Source organism: Adiantum capillus-veneris, chromosome 9 (genome assembly GCF_014529385.1).
Source record: "Adiantum capillus-veneris isolate H3 chromosome 9, ASM1452938v2, whole genome shotgun sequence".
NCBI classification, from domain to species: domain Eukaryota; kingdom Viridiplantae; phylum Streptophyta; class Polypodiopsida; order Polypodiales; family Pteridaceae; genus Adiantum; species Adiantum capillus-veneris.
In genome coordinates, this window is record NC_140939.1 from 99088998 (window position 1) to 99105881 (window position 16884).

The 16884-nt window shown below is 40.2% G+C and overlaps 1 pseudogene; it reads left to right on the forward strand.

The window, feature by feature from the left end:
• The first annotated feature begins 1155 nt into the window (after positions 1-1155).
• On the forward strand, positions 1156-2041 carry LOC147450880 (uncharacterized; annotated as a pseudogene).
• The last annotated feature ends 14843 nt before the right edge of the window (positions 2042-16884 follow it).

Below are 16884 nucleotides of genomic sequence, written 5' to 3' on the forward strand. Positions count from 1 at the left end.
CGGGTGGTGGTGGTCTTGCCATTGATGGGAAAATCTAATTCTGTCTTCCTCCTCTATTGAAGTTCTACCTTCTCAGATGTGGGTAGTAATACATGCCATGGCCGTCCTTCCCGCAATTGTAGCAGTGGTATTCTTGGTTTTTCCTTCGTTGTCCTATCCCTTACTCTAGATTTCTGATAGGTGCATGCCCTTGCTCCACTAGATGCACGGATAAACTTTCAAGCTGAGTAATGATGCGGTTCAATAGGTCTTGTTGCTCTTCTAATGCCTCTTATGGTTGGTTTCTATGAGCGGCTGTTGCAGTCACTGGGGTTAGTCAGACTGAGCTCGATTCCTCAGACTCGTTGACTCTTGCTTGCATGTGCAGCTTCTTTTCTTTAAGATGGACTCTTTGGTAACTTTTAGAATATCACCGGAGAGGTAATAATCCTTGGCTCAAAAATGCACATGAAATCATCAAATGAATCAATGCATTTATGGTTTTTTTATTGTTTTCTCTATAGGAAAAAGGAAATATTGCACTCTTTGATGCATTGTCGTGTAGATAATTTTACTTCTGATCGTTATATTAGTGCAATGAAATTTAGAATGTACTTGCGTAAAGAATGGTATTGGGGAAGTATCTTGAAGCAATGCTTAAAGATCAAAGGGAAAATGATTGATGAAATGCGAGAGGGCTTTGAAGCATGGTCTTATCACCGGTTGAGGTAGCACATTGATCAAGCTTTTGTGGATCTTTGGAGTAAGCTCAACACAAAAGAGTCGGATGAAAAATTTCCAGAGCTCATGGAATCTTTATGGTTGATATTCTATTTTACACTTAGAGTTTGTATACTAAATAAGTCACTCGGTAAAGGAGCTCAAAGAAAGTTATATGCATTTTATGTAGATGGCTAATTCAGCTTTACGATCAAACTTTGTTGGAGAAGTTTCCAGTTGTTGTTGAAAGTTGGAGGGACCTCTCTTGCGAGGAGTGTATGTATCCACTATGGATGAGAGATTATGGTTTTCTTGGTTGGGAAATTGAGTATTGCCCTTGGTGGCTAGACTACACTTGAGGCACCTACCCACGTGACGAAGGGAACTTTTATAAAGGTTATTTTTTGGCATTTATAGAAAGTAGAAAATTGTTAAAGTGCTCATACTATTTAGACTATGTTTGTGAGAGAAACATTTTTTTTTTCTTTAGAGCACGTTCTTGAAAAAAATGAAGAGGGTATTGAGGATATTGGCTCGGCTTCCAAGAAAGCCACCTCTTCAAAAAGAGTAAACACTAGTACAGTCTCCTCTATAAAGAAACGATTGGAGTTTGTTAAATCCAAGAAGCCCAAGAAGTCCCCCAAAAAGAACAAAAAAAGTGCTCAAGGTTCCACATGGAAACTTGCTTGTAAAGATATCTAGCTGTCACTTTCTGTCTACTCAACAAGTCTTAATGAAATATTTTATTTTCAGATTATGCAGTGCCTCCCATAGATTATGATGTGACTGTTATTGGCAACATGCTAGATGTTTACAAAATTTCTCTCAATGATGAGAAATGGTAAATACATGTGAGAAGAAAGATTGACTATGTGTGGTGTGTGTTGTGAATGTTTGAAATACATGTATTTGATCGTATGCAGGATCTTGGATTTTCTACATTCAACCAATGTTGATGGGGAAAAGAGCAATGAAGTGGACTCTCTTTTGTTTACAGATTTTCCAACAAATGTTGAAGTTGAGAAATTTTCGGAGAACGAGGTATGCATTCTTCAAAACCTCAATGGGCACCATGATAGTTTTGGAACTTTAAATAAATTAACAATGCATAATATGCAAGTCTCTCCATGGAATCAATTCTCTTAAAAATTAAGTAAGAAAGTGGCCACAATAGCTTCTAAGTATGTGGCAGACAATGGGTGGTGCATCACCTTAAGCTCCACTGATCACTTTGGCATTGTGTCTGGCCATGCCATTGAGATGGGATTCAAAATGATGCACACCATCCTTATTTTTATCCCCGATGGTTATGTGCGAAAGACCATTGAGATTGAGAGAGTAAGTAAAGTTATTTTCTGATTGAAAAAGCATGCTCGTAGTTTTCTTCAATGAGATCACATTCTAATTGTAATTTGTAAGTGGAAACACTATTTCTAGGATTGTTGTATCATAAGGGTCAACGTCCTATCTACGATCGATGAGATGGAGAGAGAGTGGACAACAAATCTTTAGATGCCAAGTTCGGAATACTGGTGGATCGTGCTGACGGAGAGGACATTGGAGGACGCATTGTTAAAGGTGCCATTGAGCATAGCCTTGACTTCTTTCGGTAAGAAGATATGCTTCCTACTATGCCTTGTTAGACTATGTTACGTAAAGTAAAAATGTGCATGTTTCTTTCTTTTTTAGCTGGCTCGTGCGAACATTTATTGCGGAACACACCTACAGTGTTGATATCTTTTTTGGATGTGGTGGCTTGGGCCATGTTTGTGGTGAGTTGTCTAGACACTACCTCTACATAAATAGTGATCCACATGTCTTTTTTAGGAGCATGTTTCACACTTCAAGGCTCCATGTGTATGTGCTATTCCAGTTGTTGATGCAGATAGCGACGAGGAGATTGACTGGCAACAATCTGAGCCCAGATCACACTGGCCTGGATTAACATCAACATGGGTATTATCTATGGTGTTTTCTAGTTTATGATTTGTATGGGATGACGTGTGACCATGGTGTTTAGGTGTTTAGAGCATTGAAAACATGTTGTTGGTGTTGATCGTCCTTATCAATGCAGTCATGATTTCATATTTATTTAGCTAGATAGAGGTTAGTTGAGAGCTTTGGATTTACCAAAGTAATATACCAACACATGTTTTTTTGTGTATGTAATTTCTTCTTCCCGTGAGCATTGGGCTACTGCACGGAAGCAAGTATGGAATGGGAATTTTTTTTTGTTTGAATTTTCACGCCGTTATGCTGCCCAAATTTTGATTGCTTGTAATCATGCTTTTTTATCATGTTTGGAAACCTAATCATGGTTTCATGTATACAAAAGCTTAAACGAAAGTTAGGAAAGCTTTCACGAAAGCAAGTATGGAATGGGGAATTTTTTTGTTTGCATTTTCACGCCGTTATGCTGCCAAAATTTTGATTGCTTGTCAATATAATCATGATTTTTTATCATGTTTGGAAACGTAATCAAGGTTTCATGTATACAAAGCTTAGGAAAGTTAGGCAAGCTTTCATGGAAGCATGGAATGGAGAACTTTTTTGTTTGCATTTTCACGTCGTTATGCTGCCAAGATTTTGATAGCTTGTCAATATTTCTTTACACTGTCGGTCTAAGAATATATATAAATATATTTCTTTCTTTCTTTCTTTCTTTCTTTCTTTCTTTCTTTATTTATTTATATTTATATGTGTGTGTTTATGTACATAAGCAGTTCTTTAACTCGATAAAGTGTTTTTAAGTACTCGTTTATATAATATATTTATTTATTTATATGTGTGTGTTTATGTACGTAAGAAATTCTTCAACTCAGTAAAGAACTATTTTATCTGCGAGAGTCTATGTGTGTATCATTACTTTGAGGTCTCTTCCCAAATTCAAGGAAAAACAAGTGCAAGTACAACCATCAACATTTTTTAGATTCCTACTTTCAAATTGGCTTATTAGGCATTCATCCTCACATGTTGTGTGGTGTCTCACACATTATCTAGAATTCATAAAATACAAAGCAATGAATAACACAATATTGTGCACATGATCTCATGTCCCCTTATATATAAGAGCGTACTGAAAATTAGTCATATCAATCATTACAATTCAAAGAACACCATCATATAATTAAAATAAGTTTTTTACAATATTAGGTAGGGTATCAAACTTGCAAACGTGCACACACACATACACACACAGTACAACTTGCATCAAACAAGTACAATGCATTGTGTGCTACTGCATAATTGTTTAAATATATTAATTAGTGCATAGTTATTTAAATCTCACCTCAACCTTTCACCACATTAGAGCCAGAGATGCCCACCGGGTTGATTGTGCGTTTGAAGACGAGCAAATGGTCAATCTTCGCCTACAACGCGGCCCTCCGAGTGCTGTCAATGTAGCCCCATGTCTCCCACTCGGCTAGAGCACTTTTCAGTGTCTCATAGCCTTCATTGAGTTCGAGGTCTCCGTTGTTGCAAGCGCGGTTAAGGTGGTTGAAAATCCGAATGGCCTTGTTTGTGTCACGCTCCCTCTACGTGAACATCTTCTTTTCTTCAAGGGGTGTGTTGGGGGAAGTTTATGAAGATCTTTGTAGATTTTACCAATGACCTCATTCCGGTAGTTACATACCCTATAGGCATTGTGATCAGAACAGGGAAAATAAATAAATCTCTCTTGATTGGCACAATACAGTCACTTGTGTTGCATATGCTGCTTGACTCTATTATCATTTATATAGGCTAAAGCAGCATGGTCTCAAAAAGCATATGATAGTGTCATGAGTGGCGCTCACACGCATGTGTTAGTTCCATGAGGGGTCCCACTTCTCAAAATGTGTAACATTTAATGGTGTAATAACTTGTGTGTAGCCAAAAATAGCATGAACATAGTGAGCATTTCATTAGAATAGCTTCCTAATGAGAATAACAAGAGTGCTTGGGTGGAGAGAGCAACAAAAAGTATAACACCTAGTTAGATAGCATGAACAATACTTCAAAAGAGAGAGAAATTAAGCAATTGACAACATTTGAGGACCAGATTTTCATGGAGCCGGTCTCCCCTCCAAATTCTTACGAGAAAGATGTACATCTCCTCACATAATCACTCGTATTAGCATAGCTTAGCTTAGTAATTATCATGGTAGAGGAGATGAGCATGCATTGAAGCTTGGCTCTTGGTTGGATTTGCATCACAAATCCAAGAGTTGTTGGTGTAGGCCTCCCTTCTCACAAGCTTTCCATTAAAGCTTGAGAAGGAGAGAGAGTCTTCTTTGCTTCACACATGAGATTGTGTGAGCATGTTTGTGTGATAATGCCTTGCAAAAATCAGACCCCTCTCTCTCTTGGTCGATCCCTCTTGCTATTTGCTCATCCTCACACCTCATTGGACCTCCCCAGGCCTAGCCAATGGAAATTAAGCAGCATAAGTGATAGTCTTCTGGCATGTGTCCCCCCTTCCCCTTTTGTGAGAGCTTTAGGTAATTATTCAATTCAACCAAAATTTCATTGGACCCCTTTGCCTCCTGGCCAATAGGAATCACGCAAGACATTGGGCTGTTGAATGCTCATTGGACCCCTTGGGAGACTGTCCAATAGTCTTCTAGAGAGCTTAATTCTTATTGGTTCTTTTATTAAGTGTTTTTAAATTAATTAAACTAGATTTACTCTAGCCTAATTCTCATTGGTCCATCTCCAAGGCCATCCAATAGGATTTGAGTACACCTTGTAGGCATCTGGGCTAGGGCGTTGACATGTGTCCCTCTTTCCCCTTGTGTACAAATGAAGCTTGTGAGTGTGTGTAGGTCAGTTTCTCTCTCATCCCCTACTTGCAAGGCTCGCCCCCTCCTATGTAGGGATTATGAAGACTTTTTGTGACACACACAAAGCATCCAATTCCCATAATGTTTGACATTTGGCCATAACCTTTGAATTTTGGAACCTTAGCATTTTGGAAGTCTTAATGGACTAAACCTTAGGGTCTTTTAAGCCAATTGTTGCACATTGCTCTTTTGCAGATGGCCCCCACCTTTGGATCCCTATTTTCCCTCCTCTGGATCCCTACCTTGGCCGGTCTGCTAGCTTAACCAATATTCTAGCTTTTTCTCCCCTCTCACTTCCCCATATTAAATGATCAAATTAACATGAGAAAATCATTTAGGAGAATTAGATATTGATGATTATGACATTACCTCTCTCTTGAAATCATAGTCGTCCTCGACTATGCGTTAGAGAAGATACTTCATTAGTCCTTTTCCCTAGCGGGTAGAGGATCCCTATATTACCCTACGATATCGTTCCAGAATGGATGACTAGTCCATTTGGCGCTTGAGAGCCTAAGCTGCCGCAAGCATGTCTGCACATTAGTCCTATCAATCTTCCATAGTAGAGTGACAAGCTCTACTTGGTGTTTGGGAGACGTCGTCTCCGCAAACTTAATCTAAGCATGCATACTACTTCATTTTTTAGCACAATAAAGAAAAAGAGAGTCTTATAAGACAAAAACTTTGTTCATTTTTAACATTTGTACATTTGCTTACTCTAGGGAAGCATTGTAAGCATTGACAAGGTGTAGGTTATCCTTTAATTGTATGCCTTGCATCCGTCTAGCATCTTCAAAAGAATAATGTTTAAACTTAATAAGATATCGTCAGATAGTCTTACCGCCTCTTACTACCTTGTCTTCATGTCGGAGAATGGACTTGGGCTGCACCACCTCTTCGTGGTCCTCGATCTCCAGTGGGTCTCTTGAGGTGGCTCTCCTTTGTAAGTCTTTAGTAGGCTCACATGGAAAGCATTGTGTATGAGCCAATGGTTGGGAAACTTGAGTTGATAGGCCATCTCATTGATTGGCCTAAGAATTTGGAAGGGACCATAGTACCTTTTTGTTAACTTAGCATAGTACTTTTGGTGTCTCGTAGGATTCTTGCCCGTCGTGTGCCTTAATCGAGCCTTGGGAAATTTGAGTAAGACCCAATCATTTTCTTTAAAAGCTTGGGCTCTTCTGTGCTTGTCAGCAGTAGCCTTTTTCCTTTGTTGTGAGATAGAGATAGCATCCTTAATCTTTTGGAAGGATTCTTGTAGATCTTGACTAAACTCATCTGCAGCGAATATCTTCCCGTGTACCTTAAGTAGCAAGGGACTTTTTTATCTTCCCTCAATTACCTCAAAAGGTGCTTTTCCCGTGGAAGTATGTACAGTGTTATTGTAGGCATACTCCACTAAGGGTAAGTACTTCTCCCATTGGGATCTTTGATCTACTTCCATTACTTAGGCTTTTAGTAGATCGAGAATTGTTAGGTTAGCTATTTCCCTTTGGCCATCCGTTTGCGGGTGATAGGCCAAAGAGAAGTTTAGTCTTGTTCCTAAATTCTCAAAGAGACCCTTCCAGAAATTATTGGTCGTTCTAGGATCTCTATCCGACACTATGGACATTGGCAAGCCATGGTACTTGAAGATTTTGTGAAATGAAGAGGGTTGCCATTTGATGGGCTTTGATAGTCTTTTTGACAGGTATAAAATGAGCTTGTTTACTGAACTTGTCTACTATCGCCCATATTCCCATAGACTCAAGAAATCCAAAGATAAAATCCATGGATATACTCTCCCATGGTGAATTAGGGATTGGAAAAGGTTGAAGCAATCTAGGTTGCTTCCCTCTATCAAACTTTTTCTTTTGGCATACCACACATTTAGGAACATACTCTTGTATGTTTGCTTTCATGGTAGGACAATAGAAATATGTTTCAATCCCCTTTAGAGTAGACTGAATCCCTCTATGCCCTGCGGAGGAGCATGAGATTCATACATTACTTTCTCAAGTAGTGAGCTAGTAACGCATAGTCTATTGCCGTAAGAAGATACCATCTTGTAAAGTAAATGGTTCCTCTTTCTTTCCTAGTGCAAGGGCTGAAATTACATCTCTAAAATCAGGATCAATAGCATACTCATCTATCATAGAAGATAGATCATTGTGAGTTGCTATGGAAACCGCATTCACTCTCGGCTGTCTTGAGAGTGCATCGGCTACTTGATTATGCTTGCCAGTAATGTGAGCAATATGGAAATGAAATTGAGAATGGAAATTTTCCCACCTCATTTGTTTGTCAGAGAGCTTCGTCTGCATCATGAAGTATTTATGACTTTGGTGATCCGTTCGCAGAATGAAAGGAGTCCCCAATAAATAGTGCTTCCATGAGTCTAAGGCATGTAGAACTGCGAGGAGTTCCTTTTCATATATGCCTAGAGCTTGCTCAACAGGGTCAAGCCTTCGACTTTCATAGCCTATTGCGTGCCCTTCTTGAAGCAAAACAGCTCCAAGGCAATCACCACAAGCATCACATTGGACCTCAAATGGCTTTCAGAGATCCGGTAGTGTAAGCACAGGTTGAGAGATAAGCTTTTCTTTAAGCTTTTTGAAAGCAATGTTCTCCTTGGCAGACCATGTGTACCTAACGTTTTTCTTTGTTAGGTCATGTAATGGTCCTGCTATTAGTGATAACTTTTCTATGAAGCATCTATAGTATGCGCACATACCTATAAAGCTTCTTAATTCACGAAGATTCCTTGGTTTAGGCCATCCTTTTATTACCTCTAGCTTTGATGGATCCATCTGGATACCATCTTGAGAGATAATGTGACCTAAATACTGAATCTCTTGTAAGAAAAATTCACTTTTTCTTTTGATTAACAAAAAGTTTATTCTCTCTTAGAACTTGAAATATTACATGGACGTGTTGCTTGTGTTCGTCTAATGAATTAGAGTAGATGATGATATCATCAGAGAACACTCCAGTAAAGTTTCAGTGAGGCCTGAATAGCTTCTCCATCAAGCGATTGAATGTGCCTAGTGCATTGGTCAAGACAAAAGGCATGACAATGTATTCGTAAAGACCAAACATAGTGCAAAATGCGGTCTTTCCAATGTCTTGATCAACTATCCCTATTTGATGATAGCCACTCTTTAGGTCAATCCTACTGAAGTAGGTGGATCCTTGTAGCTTATCAAATAGGTCTTCAACCCGTGGAATGGGAAAACTATTCTTGATAGTGATCCTATTTAGTGCTCTGTAGTCAACACACATTCGATATGTGCCGTCTTTCTTTTGTACTAGTAGCACAGGAGAACAAAATGGAGATGAGCTAGGCCTAACCATGCCCTTCTCAACTAACTCATGCACTTGCCGCATAATCTCCTCTTGTTGAGCTTGAGAAACTCTATAAGGAGGCTTGTTAGGCAGTGAACTTCCTGGAAGAAGTTCAATTGCATGGTCATCATTACCTCGTTTAGGAGGTAGCTCAAAGGATGTCGTCATAAAGACATCCTGAAACCCCTTGAGAACATTGGATAACTCTAATTCCTTTTGTGTGTGTATATTTTGTTTTGCTAAAACATTAGGTTCATTTTGAGAATCTTTAACAAAAATCATGTACACGGAAATAGAGCTCTTTATTGACTTGTTGAAAGATTGTGTATGTACAATGGGTATAGTGTTACCCATTTCCTTAGCATCTATATACATATCTTTTTCCCTCAACTTAAAGGAAATTCTCCTTTCAAGGAATTTAACATTGGCAGCCATGCGATCAAACCATGGTGCCCCTAGGATTACATCCTCATGCTTGAGAGGAGAGATAAAGAAGTCCTCTTTGTCCACATAGCTTTGGACATGGAGCCTCAATTTCCCGATTAAGGGAGTGACTGAAGCTTCTTGCCCATTGAAAGCACCATCTGCAGGTAGGACATCTCCCATCTCATAGGCTTGTATGCCTAGCTTGGTGGCCAACTCTATAGATATAAATTGTGATTAGAACCAGGGTCAAAGAGAATAAAAGCATCATGTTCTCTTACCTTTCCCCAAGCATGGCATAGAGGAGATCCTTTGTGGTGAATTTCCTCCTCTTGGATTTCGATCAAGGTAGCTCTAGGAGGTTCATGGCGGGTGTTCTTTTGGGGACAAGCACGGTACGCATGCCCTTGCTCGCAGCACTTGAAATAGCGGTTATCCTTGCGATAATGCTCAAGCTCTTCAAGAGAGAGTTTATTTTTGCCTTCATAAACTCCCTTTTCTTTAGCTTTGTTGGAGTTTCCCTTAGGAGACTTTTGGACATTGTCCTTCCCCTTAGGCTCATTGCAACCCTTGTTTTCCGTGGGCTTAGAATTTCTCTTAGCCCTCGTTTGGAAATTAATTCAAGAGGCCACCATAGTATGGTGTATAACTGCCGATATGGTGTATGGCCTTTGGGAGTTAGCATACTCCACCATTTCTTCAGTTAATCCCGCACAAAATTGTTGCTTTTGCTCTCCAAAATCCAACTTCTTGAAGACAGTGGCTTTGAGTTGTAAATCCCAAAACTTGTCTACATATTTGTGAATGGATTTGTAGGGACAGAGCTTCAAGCTTCGCCATTCGGTGAGTACTTTGTCTTTGGCATCGGTGGCCAAAAACTGCTTCATAATGGAAGCTCTTAAATCTTTCCACGTTTGTGGAGCTTCATCGTTGGCCCGTAGGTTAGACCACCATTGTCTGGCAGACTTTTGAAAGTGCATAGCTACATGGTGTAGCTTAGAGGACTCCATGAAGCCCTCATCTCCAAACGCCGCATCAAATTGTTGGATAAAGGCCAAGACTTTGTCCGTAGCACCAAAGGTGCCATCGTAGGTAAGGAAAGAGATGCTCTTCCCTCCCTCTTTGAACTTCTTGAGCTTGGACGACCTCTTCCAAGCGGCATAGGATTTCCTATGGCCTCTTCTTTTTTATGGTTCAAAGGTTGCACCATCACTTTCTTCAGAAGATGAAGAATTTGAGGAAGATGGAGAAGAGGGTGACCTCTTTCCTTTTTCTTGCCTTGATCTTCATTGTCTTCACCATCACTTTCATAAGACGAAGAGGATGAAGAAGATGGAGAAGAGGGTGTCCTCTTTCTCGCCTTTTTCTTCTCTTGCTTTTTGTCATCCCTCTTTGAAGTATGGTGTGGAGAAGTATGCGATGGTCTTCTCCGTTTTGGAGGTGATGGAGAGTGTTTAGCATGTCGTCTTTGTGGAGCCATCTCCATCAAGGTGGTGGGAGACTCACTTATTTCTCGTTCCTTCAGTGGAGGCTCTTGAGTTCTCCTTTGAGAAGGAGATGCGTCATCAAGGAGAAAATTTCTGAGCCCTTCATATGGATCCTCTTCTTCTTCCCGAATCCGAGAGAGGCCTCGTTTGGAAGTCTCAGAAGAAGGCTTCCAAGGTGTTCTCTCGTCGTGGTGGGGAGCTTGGACAATGCCATGAGCACGAAGCTGTTGTTGCACTTCACTTTGGAGGGATGGATTGCCCATGGCTTGTTGAAGCCTAGAAACAAGATAGTTAACAAGCATCGGGACATCATTAGTAGCTTGCTCATTAGCAAAATCAAAGTTATCAACATTGATTTCACTCTCTTTACTATTGTGTGGCATTCTAACAACTTTTGGGTGTAAACATTTTAGGTGTACTTTGGCACTTCAAGCTCTAGTTTCTACTCCTCTTTACCCCTTTAGAAAAAGCACTCAAGCTATTGTACTCAGGGCTCGAATACCATTAATTGCAAGGAATAGAAGAGAGGGTCATTCAACACCAAAACAGCACCGGCTCATGTCAAGCTTCTAATAGCTCAATAGTGGTTAAGCCGTAGGCAAGCCCCATTAGGAGTCCATTATTAAGACCATAGCTCTCGATGGTGATGCCCCGTTAACTGCACAAAGGCAGGCGCACTACAAGGCTGAAAAATCCCTATTCTACTGACCCACATGCAATTAATAGTACCAACCATTTATAGCTAGCTTGAGGACCTCCCTTCTTGAGCAAGAAAAGAGAAATATTGTGCTCTGATACCAATGTAACATTTAATGGATTAATAACTTGTGTGTAGCGGAAAATAGCATGAACATAGTGAGCATTTCATTAGAATAGCTTCCTAATGAGAATAACAAGAGTGCTTGGGTGGAGAGAGCAACAAAAAGTATAACACCTAGTTAGATAGAATGAAAAATACTTCAAAAGAGAGAGAAATTAAGCAATTGACAATAGTTGAGGACCGGATTTGCATGGAGCCGGTCTCCCCTCCAAAAGGCCTTGTATTATGGTTTCTCCCATCAAGAGAGACATTTTACAATACAATCCTTTGTGTTCCTTCAATACTAGCTAGTGCAATGAAGATGGAAACTTCATGCACTAAGCAAAACACTTATCAAACACAACATCAATACCCTCACGGTCTCAGACCCAAGACCTCACACACCTTCGAAGATGGTAAGAGCTAGCGGGGTATGAGAGTAGATTGAGAGGAAGGAGTATTCTTACGAGAAAGATGTACATCTCCTCACATAATCACTCATATTAGCATAGCTTAGCTGAGTAATTAGCATGGTAGAGGAGATGAGCATGCATTGAAGCTTGGCTCTTGGTTGGATTTGCATCACAAAGCCAAGATTGTTGGTGTAGGCCTCCCTTATCACAAGCTTGGAGTAGGTGGTAAGCTTTCCATTAAAGCTTGAGAAGGAGAGAGAGTCTTATTTGCTTCACACATGAGATTGTGTGAGTGTGTGTGTGTGTGTGTGATAATGCCTTGCAAAAATCAGTTCCCTCTCTCTCTTGGTCGATCCCTCTTGCTATTTGCTCATCCTCACACCTCATTGGACCTCCCCAGGCCTAGCCAATGGAAATTAAGCAGCATAAGTGATAGTCTTCTGGCATGTGTCCCCCTTTCCCCTTTTTTGAGAGCTTTAGGTAATTATTCAATTCAACCAAAATTTCATTGGACCCCTTTGCCTCCTGGCCAATAGGAATCACGCAAGACATTGGGCTGTTGAATGCTCATTGGACCCCTTGGGAGACTGTCCAATAGTCTTCTAGAGAGCTTAATTCTTATTGGTCCTTTTATTAAGTGTTTTTAAATTAATTAAACTAGATTTACTCTAGCCTAATTCTCATTGGTCCATCTCCAAGGCCATCCAATAGGATTTGAGTACACCTTGTAGGCATCTGGGCTAGGGCGTTGACATGTGTCCCTCTTTCCCCTTGTGTACAAATGAAGCTTGTGAGTGTGTGTAGGTCAGTTTCTCTCTCATCCCCTACTTGCAAGGCTCGCCCCCTCCTATGTAGGGATTATGAAGACTTTTTGTGACACACACAAAGCATCCAATTCCCTTAATGTTTGACTTTTGGACACAACCTTTGAATTTTGGAACCTTAGTATTTTGGAAGTCTTAATGGACTGAACCTTAGGGCCTTTTAAGCCCATTGTTGCACATTTCTCTTTTGCAGATGGTCCCCACCTTTGGATCCCTATTGTGGCCGGTCTGCTAGCTTAACCAATATTCTAGCTTTTTCTCCCCTCTCACTTCCCCATTAAATGATCAGTTTAACATGAGAAAATCGTTTATGAGAATTACATATTGATTATTATGACAACATGCATATGCTAGTGCCACGAGTAGTCACAAATCTTGAAAAGCATCTACTAGTGCCATGAGTGACCACCACTAACTGCTTTAGTTGAGTGTGCAAGAATATATGCTTGATTTATACACTATTATGCCCCTATCATTGCACAAATGACAATTTGACTATTGTGCAAATGATTTTCTCTCTCGGGCCGCTTTCACTTTGGCATTTTCTCTCTCTCTATCCCTCACACACCCTCTCAAACTCGGGCCTCTCTCTCTCTCTCTCTCTCTCTCTCTCTCTCTCTCTCTCTCTCTCTCTCTCTCTCTCTCTCTCTCTCTTTGGTTGTCGGTACTCTCACACCCCTATCCTATCTCTATTTCACAAATATATTTTTCTCTCTCCGTCTAATCCTTCTTCTCTCTCCTTCCCTCGGTACTTATTTCACCTACCTCAACACCACCTTAGAGAGCGTACATAAATATGAGAGAAATACATGATTATATAAACTCAAAAAAGCATCACCTTTAGCCTAAAAACACGAATTGATCAACTCGCAAATAAAATTAATCCGTTATGTAGCAGCAGCTGAGGAGAAAAATATCAATCTTCTTGGGGGCTATAGAAGAAAAAAAAATTTGAGATATAGGGGTGACATGCATAGTGATACCAAAAGAATAAGAAACTGATGTAAAATTGATACTACTTTGCGTGAAAATATATTTTTTAAATTTGGATATTTTTAGAAAGACTCCGTACAAAGTTTCAAAGTGAAGCATTAATCTCCATTTGTGGTTACGAAGCATGGTTGTTTGATCTCATCCATTGTAATTGCCTTCTAAGAACAAATTAAATAATTCCTTTAGTGCATTTCTCCTTCTTTACCCCCCTCCCTTTCTCGTACATCTCAAAACAGAAGTCCTCGCTTGATAGTGAGATTTTTCCATTCCCTGAGTATTCCATGTTGCAAGGGGTCCTTGTTTTGCAAAATATGGTCCATCCAGGTACAGAATATGCTTTTATTTTTAAAAAAAGGGTTACTTGAACTCATAGGATGCAATGTAAAAAAACTATCTAGAATTTAAGAAGTAATTGAATACTGTAAGGTCTCTGACCCCGGCCAAAAAAGAGCACCATTGTACCATGGAATGAACATAATGAAAAAAGTTACTATTTTTAGCAGTTTTCCAAATTCTGTCAGTGACATGATGTTTAGAATGTTATAAAGCTTCCAAATGTGAATTAAAATGATTTTTGTGAAAAAATTTCCAAAAATAGTAAGTTTTTGGTCACCCGACCCGTTTAGTTTTGACCGTCTCGAAAAACTGCACCCGCACCCAGAATTTGGAAAAAATACATTTTTGGATCCCGGGGGCTGCTAAATATGGCAGGTACTCGGACAGATACACCTTAGTTGGAGCTTAGTATAGCAATTTACGGCATTGAATTCCGACTCGTATGGCCCATTTTAGCCCAAAACCAATTTTTCCTAAAGTTGTGCGGGGAGGCACCGGGGCTCGAGGCTGTGTGGGAACAGGTCCCAGGCCACTCAGAGCCTGCTTTAGCAGCTAGGGGACACCCTCTTGTCTTTTGGGAGTTCTGGGAGAGTTTCCAAGCTTGAGAGTTAGTGTGAGAGTCAGTTAGACTAGCTAACTGCACACTTGGTAGGCAGGTAACTAGACTTGCCATGCATAAAATGAGTGCTCATTCAGATGCAACTAGCAAGCCTGGTCGATTTTCAGAATGGAGGATCCTATTTAAGAGTGTGCTCACACACACACACACACACACACACATGCTCACACACCCACTCACGACACACACACACTTACACACACCTTGGGGAGGTGCTGTCGGCACACATAGTTTTTGGAGAAGAAGCAAAGGAGGGAAGTGCTGCCCGATTCTCGTCTTGAGAGCTCCATTGGATCAGAAATTCGAGAGGATTTCAGCCCCTAATAACGGTAATATTGATTTAAATTATGCTCTTCTGTAAACCTCTTCATCATTCTCTTAATTCCTCATCTAATATTCTTGATCCTAGCTATAATTCTCAATAGCTGCTCTCTACTTCTCCATATCAATATTCTATTATATAATCATCATCCAATAGCTAATTACGCAGACATTAATCTCTCCTAATCATAGATTAATTCATGATTAGAAGATAAATCTCCCTCTAGGCAGCATAGTAATCAATTGTCAAGTCGGTAACGATGTAGATTTGGTCAAATTCATTCTATTACCACACAATATTGGTGTAACTAAGTTAGATTCAATTTACTCATAGATTAAGATGTAATTAAGGGAAAATTTATCCGTCATTAAGCCACTAAGAAGGGAATTTTCTCTCACCTATGCATACGGTAATTCTCCATCTTTCTACTTGCATTAGGAAGGTGGTTGAGCTTGTCTAATTCACTCTCTATTAATTGAATTAGTAAAATTATGATAATTATCTAAGCCAAGTGATTAACTTTAGAGCCGGTTCCCATAGGACAAGTAAAGTATTATCCATAAAAATTACTATGTCTCGAAGGAAAATCTAACCCTCTAGTATAAGAAGGATTGTTCAGTGATTCTAATATGTCATCTTGATTGTGATGATACTATCGGACATTAGCTCTTTTCTCCAAGTTGTCAATTAAGTAGTGAGTGTAAAATGGCCCCGGTAAAGAGAACTCGCTTCGGTGGTGCCCACAACTGCGAAGCGGGAACGAGCAATGTGAATGGAAAAGGAAAAGCTCCCATGGACGAACAAGCACCGGCCATCTCACAGGCCATTGACGAGGAAATGGAGGAGGTAGGTCACATTTTCATTCAAGTTGTTTAATTTAACATTGCATCCGATAATTAGGAAAGAACATATCCTTAAAACATTTTGGGGAAAATCCGACAGAAACCTCGGCACTTTGACTTCAATTGTATATTAAAGTCTAAGTAGGAAAGAATGGTTGATGGATATACTATTTGCAATAGGAAAGAATGTCTGCTAGGGCAAATTTATCTTGGCATGTTCATTCTATTTCCAATGTTGAACTAGTCCTGATCCCCCTATTGATCACAGGGGGCGGCTAGCGACGATTTCGCAGTAGCTAGAGTTACTAGCTTAGGTCCTTTACCCACGATTTTCTTTCTATGCGGTGGGAATCCACGTCTTGCTTTCTATGCGGTGGGAATGTCCATGTCGTACTTTCTATATAGTGGACATACCTAGTTGTATGGGCAGGTAGGCGACAACGGGAGGAGTAAACTCTCGCTGAAGGGGGGATGTTGTACCTCCAAAACATTGGAATTTTAATGAATAAGTTTGAGTAAGAATTTTTACTAGAGTTTCTGTCTTTGTGCCACTTTGCAATACTGGTTGAAGGGTTGTCTTAACGAACATTGTGATTCGGAATCTAATCAAGGAATTTTTATGTTGAACAACCATTGTGGTAGTAATTAAGACACACAAGGAAGTGTGAGTGTGGGGGTGGAAAGTGAGGGCTTGGCTCAGGTTGCCAATGCCTATGAGAAGGGTGGTCCCGATTGGTCGGGAACTCTCCGTCCCCATAGTGTATAACTCGACATTAGTAATACTCATTGCCAGAGCAACGAGGTCTCAAGTGTACGTGCCTCTGAAACATGGGGAAAAAGGCACTCGGGATTTCTCTCCTCTTGGAAGGTGGGTCTTAGGATCGCTAGAAAGGTTAAGCACGCTTCCCCTGCGAGGTGGAGCTAGATCTTGTTGCTAGTGAGGCGGTCTAGGGCGGGCAACAAGAAGAGTAACCTCTAGA